Raw genomic sequence first — 6,041 nt, forward strand, 5'->3', positions numbered from 1 at the left:
TACAATTTTTTCATTTGTAAGCCATACACAACATGTTTTGCAGAGGTAGTTGATTCTTTTTGGAAAATTCTATGTGGATGTTGCCTTTGTTGAGCAGCACTATGGTTCTTTTGCTTACTAAATGGATGTTTCTTATACATTTTTCGAATTTTTCCGTGATAAGCAGTTGCAAATGTCTCCATTTCTCTAAGAAGTGAATGTCTTTTCCCCTTAAATATTCCTTGGCATATTTCTGTGCACCTGATTATTTTTGCCAAGATATAAGTGAATTTTCGTTCTGTTAAGCAGCAGCATGTTTGGTTTGCATACTAAATGGAAGTTTTTTTTATATCTTTTCCTAGTTTTCTAGTGTTGCAATTGTTGATTTCTCCGTATCTTTAAATATTTCATGGCCTTTTTACGTAATCAATCTACTCGGCAGGTTTCTTTTGTGTAGGCACCTGTTTTGATATGCCAATATCTACATAGATGTTGCTTCTGGTAGGCATTAGGATGTTTCGTTTTCTAATTAAATGGATGTTTCTGCATAATTTTCCGAGTTTACCTGTGTTAAGTAGTTGCGGATGTCTCCGTTTCTTTGAAAAGTGAATGTCTTTTTTCTTCTTAAATATTACTTGGCAGGTTTCTTGGTGCGTGTACCTGATTATTTTTACCAAGATATAAGTGGATTTTCGTTCTGTTAAGCAGCATCATATTTTGTCTTTATACTAAATGAAATTTTCTTTATATGTTTTCCTAGTTTTCTAGTGTTGCAATTGTGGATGTCTCTATTTCTTTAAGCATTGCATGACCTTTTTATGCAATCAATCTTTCAACAGGTTTTTTTTGTGCAAGCACCGATTTCTTTATGCCAATATCTACATAGATATTGTTTCTGATAGGCATCAGGATGTTTTTTTTTCCTTAATAATTGAATGTTTCTACATATATTTTTCGAGTTCACCTGTTATTCCTCGGCAAGTTTCTTGGTGTGAGTAACTAATTATTTTTGACAAGATATAAGTGGATTTTCGTTCTATAAAGCAGTAACATGTTTCGTTTTCATACGAAATGGAAGTTTCTTTATATGTTTTACCAGCTTTCTTGTATTGTAGTTGTGGATGTCTTTATTTCTTTAAGCATTGCATGACCTTTTTATGTAATTACTACTCGGCAGGTTGCTTTGTTTAGGCACCGGTTTCTTTATGCCAATGTCTATATGGATGTTGCTTCTAATAGGCAATAGGATGTTTCTTTTACTTTCTAAATGGATGTTTCTACATATATTTTTTGAGTTTACCTGTGTTTAGTAGTTGCCGATGTCTCTATTTCATTAAGAAGTGAATGTCTTTTCTTTTCTTAATTATTCCTAGGCATTATTATGTTTGTTTTTCATACCAAATGAAGGTTTCTTAACATAATCCATGTAAATGACAAAGCAAAAAAAGGCACATCGAATGCATGTGTGTCAAACAAACAACGGTATCCAGCTATATAGGGGAAACCACCGACACTAAAAACATGTACAACCCTATGAAAGAATTATTACCTATGCCCAAAAGAGTTCAACAGGGACATGAATCTGCCACCATCCGATGCATTTCAAATAGTAGCATCATCGAATCCTTTCTTTCCAGATGCATCATAATCATTATCTGTCTGAAGGTAAAAAACATCCTGAAAAAGTAATAACACAAACAAAAACAACATATATGAATCAACAATACTATCTCAACAAAATGATCAAATATACCTCAATCTAGCACATAGGGTTCGCGTGGTTGGCGCTATTTTCAAATGATGCGTACGCGTGAGTGACGCGTACGCGTGATAGGGCTTGTGCTTCCAACACCATTCCAGCCCCACTCCATCATAACTCTCTGCCATACACCCCTTTACGTCGATTTCGCAGGGCACGCGTGGGAGGCTAATTTTTTAAAGTGACGCGAACGCGTCAGGGATGCGTTCGCGTGGGCGTGTTTGTGCCTAAGGCACGCCTCCAGCCACGCTCCCGCGTGACTCTCTGCTTCTTTTCTTCTTTATTTTGAAAGCACATCTGACACGGACGCGTTAGCGACGCTCCACGTCGCGTGCGAAATTTTTTTTATGCAGAATGCAGATGCAAATGCAGACTATATGCATGAACACTAAGAAAAATAGAATAAAATAAAACTAAGAATAAAACAAAGTAAAATAAAACTAAGACTGAAAAAGAATGATCATACCATGGTGGGTTGTCTCCCACCTAGCACTTTTAGTTAAAATCCTTAAGTTGGACATTTGGTGAGCCCCTTGTTATAGTGGCTTGTGCTTGAACTCGTCTTGAAATTTCCACCAATGCTTGGACTTCCAATAAGCTCTATCAATACCAAGTAAATTCCTCAAGCTTTGATGGAGTTCTTCATAAGCTTTAAGCTCCCAAAATTGATCCTCATATATTTCCGGATCCCAAATCTTGATTCTACACCCGTCTTCAAATTGATCATGATGATTCCATTCGAGTGGTAAGCAATCTGAATTCTCACTAAGGCTTCCAAACAGCTTCCTAGACCCATACAATTTAGTATTCTTTCAACCATGATAATTCAGCCGTGAGCTTCCTACCACAATGAATCTAGGATTATGTTGCCAACCACTAACCATCTTCCTCTTACTCTTAACGCTACAAAGAGCTCTAAGTTGACAATCTGTCTCAAGTAAACCATATTCAAGTGGAATGAGAAAGCTAAGGGATATGAATTTTACCCACTTGAATGTTGTGAAGGATGATGGTGACTTAGGTGGAGAGGTCTCCAACAACTTTGGCAAGGTGATTTCAAGCTCCACTCCATTGTGCTCTTTGACAACTTCCACTTCTTTGCAAACTTCTTCAATTTCAACCTCTTCCTCTTGGTAGCTTTCTTCCAATTCAACTCTTCTTCATTACTTACCAAGGGCATGGGAGGTTGTGCTTCTTCTTATTTAATCTCCATGTCTAGTCCAATGGGAGAGGATTCAATTGTAGGTAAGGCTTCATCAATGCTCGAATCCATCTCTTGATCAATCTCTTCAAAGTCTTCAAACCATGATATGCCTTGGAGGTTGTACACCCTCTTCAACATCAAATTCAAACGTCTTGGAAGGAGGTTCTATGACTGGACTTTTCCATGGAGGTTCTGCATCTCCCATGTCTTCAACCACTTCTTCCTCTTTAACGATTACGGCTTTCTCCAATTGTTCCAATACAAAGTCATGTTGCTCACTGTCCACCGGAGTTTCTAGTGTCTCCTTCATGCTACGTTCTTCATTAGATTCTCCACATGAAGTCATGGGGTTCCTTGAGTGTCCGAACGTCGGGAAACTAATTGATTTATCACTTGTTCCAGTTGATGAAGGGTTGCATAAAATTGATCTACTGTTTCCTTGAGGCGAGCCTGTGATTCTTGGGTCGATGGATATGGACATGGTGCATATGGAAGTGGTGGTTCTTGGAGGTAATTGGATTGGAATTGGGGTGGACAAGGGTTAGATTCATATGGAGGTGAATGGTTGTAGGTGGCTTGTGAGTATGGTGGTTCAAAGCTATGTTGAGGAGGTGGTTCATTGGCATATGGTGGGGCTTGTTGGTAACTACAAGGGGGTCCACCATATCTATCATCTTGGTACGCACCTCGGAATGGCTCTCGACCATAGTAAATTGGTGGAGGTTGGTTGTCATGAAAAGGTCGACCATAACTATTGTCTTGGCATGCATTGTAAGATGGTCGTTGTCCATGGTACCTTGGAAGGTGTTGTTGCCAAAAGGGTTGATCAGATCCTCGTGGCTCCTTCCATCTTTGATTGTTTTGACCTTGATGCATGTTCCTGTTATAGCTTCCATTCCTTACAACAACATTGGAACCAAACTTAAAGCCAGAGTGGTGAGAACTCATAGTAGCTAATAAAAATTAAAAATAAAAGCTAATAAAAAATTAATAAAAATAAACTCCTAAAACTAAAAATACTAACAAAGAAACAAAAAAGAAAAATTATTTACAATAACCAATAATAAGGCACACGTTTGCAATTCCCCGGCAACGGCGCCATTTTGACGAGCGGAACTCTCGCGCGCAATCTAGAATTTTCACAAATAAATTTCTGTTGTAAGTATAGCTTCTAGACCGACAAGAATTCCTTTCATACAAAAATTTGGTTGTCACAAGTAACAAAACCCAATAAAATTTATAACCGAAGTATTTTAAACCTCATGTCGTCTCTCAAGGAATTGCAGGGAAGTATGATTTATTATTGGTTATGGAAAAGGTATAATTTTGGGTTTTTGGAATAAAGAACAAGTAATTTAAATGACAAGAAAAATAAATTAATAATTAGAAAAACTCTTGGCAAGGTATGAGAACTGGAAATTACATCCTAGTTATCCTTATCAGGTGTGATGAGAATTGGTATTGCTCCCACTTAGTTAACCCTTACTAAATAAAGGAAAGTCAAGTGGACTAATCAACTTGATTCCTCAAGTCCTAGTCAACTCCTATGGAAAGACTAGCTTTAGAGGGATCCAAATTAATTAGCAAATTCCAATTTTCAATCAACTGCTGAGTTTGACAACTCAAGTGTCACAAATTACTTCACCAAAGCCAAAAGGGAAAAATCCAAATTATTTATATCATAAATAGAAAAAAACAATCATAAATCTAAAATACCTCAAATTGCATTTAAACATAAATTCAAATCTAACATGAAGAGTTCATAAGCCAATTTGGCAACATAAGTAATTAACAAGTAAAAGCATTAGAATAAATAAAAGTAGAAGAGAAACATAAATTAAAGGAACATTGAACATGGAATGAAGAAATAATCATACTCTAAGAGAGATCCTAATTCTAAAAACCTAAGAGAGAGGAGAGAGAGCCTCTCTCTCTAGAAAACTACATCTAAAACCTAAAATTGTGAATATGAATGTTGTCTCTATGAATTGATTGATTCCCCCATTTTATAGCCTCTAATCTATGTTTTCTGAGCCGAAAACTGGGTCAAAAATAGCCCAGGGCGATTTCTGGTACGTTCAGCACGCGGCAAAGTCACGCGTGAGCGTCGTCTACGTGTTCGCGCGGATTGAGTTTTTGCCAGGTCACGCGTGCGTTTCGCCTATCTTTGGGGCAGCTATAGCAAATTATATATCGTTACGAAGCCCCGGATGTTAGCTTTCCAACGCAACTAGAACCGCCTCATTTGGACCTCTGTAGCTCAAGTTATGATCGATTTAGTACCAGAAGGTCAGGTTGGACAACTTTAGCAGTTCCTTCAGCTTCTTGTATTCCTTCCACTTTTGCATGCTTCCTTTCTATCCTCTAAGTCATTCCTGCCCTATAAACCTTGAAAACACATAACACACATATCAAGGCATCGAATGGTAATAAGAGGGGATTAAACATAGCAAATTTAAGACTAAAGAAACATGTTTTCAATCATAGCACAAAATCAGGAAGAAAAACGTAAAACATGCGAATTCTATGAATAAGTATGAGTTTAGTAGATAAAATCCACTCAATTAAGCACCAAGATATACCACGAAATAGTGGTGCATCGCTATTCAATCCTCCTTTCGAAATTAAAAACTCCATGGACGATGCTCTCTGTCGGAAGCCTTACACCGCGACGACAGCTTCTTTGTGTAAAAATAGCTCGACATGATAGTCCTTGCAGCGAAACGGAGACGTGATCGAATCGTAAACAACACTTGCACCACGATCACGAATAACAACGCTAATGGCGGCACGTACAACGGAGAACCGAAGAGCAACGACGCAGTGCTAAGCAAATGGAGAACGTCGGCACAGTGCCAAAATGCACTCAATGCGTGGAGGAAGTTGGTGATGTAACGAGGACCGTAATTGACGTTATTTATAGACAGTGTTATTACACGAATCCTAATTTTTCAAAACTCATAATTAATGTAAATTATTTCATTTATAATTTAATAAAATAAATTAAAATTATAATAATTAATTGGTTCCTGTATTTTTCCTTTTGTTTTACATATTTTATTTTATTGATGCAAAAACTTCAAATATAAGTAAGACTAC

This window comes from Arachis ipaensis, chromosome B10, assembly GCF_000816755.2.
Source record: "Arachis ipaensis cultivar K30076 chromosome B10, Araip1.1, whole genome shotgun sequence".
Taxonomy (NCBI): Eukaryota; Viridiplantae; Streptophyta; class Magnoliopsida; order Fabales; family Fabaceae; genus Arachis; species Arachis ipaensis.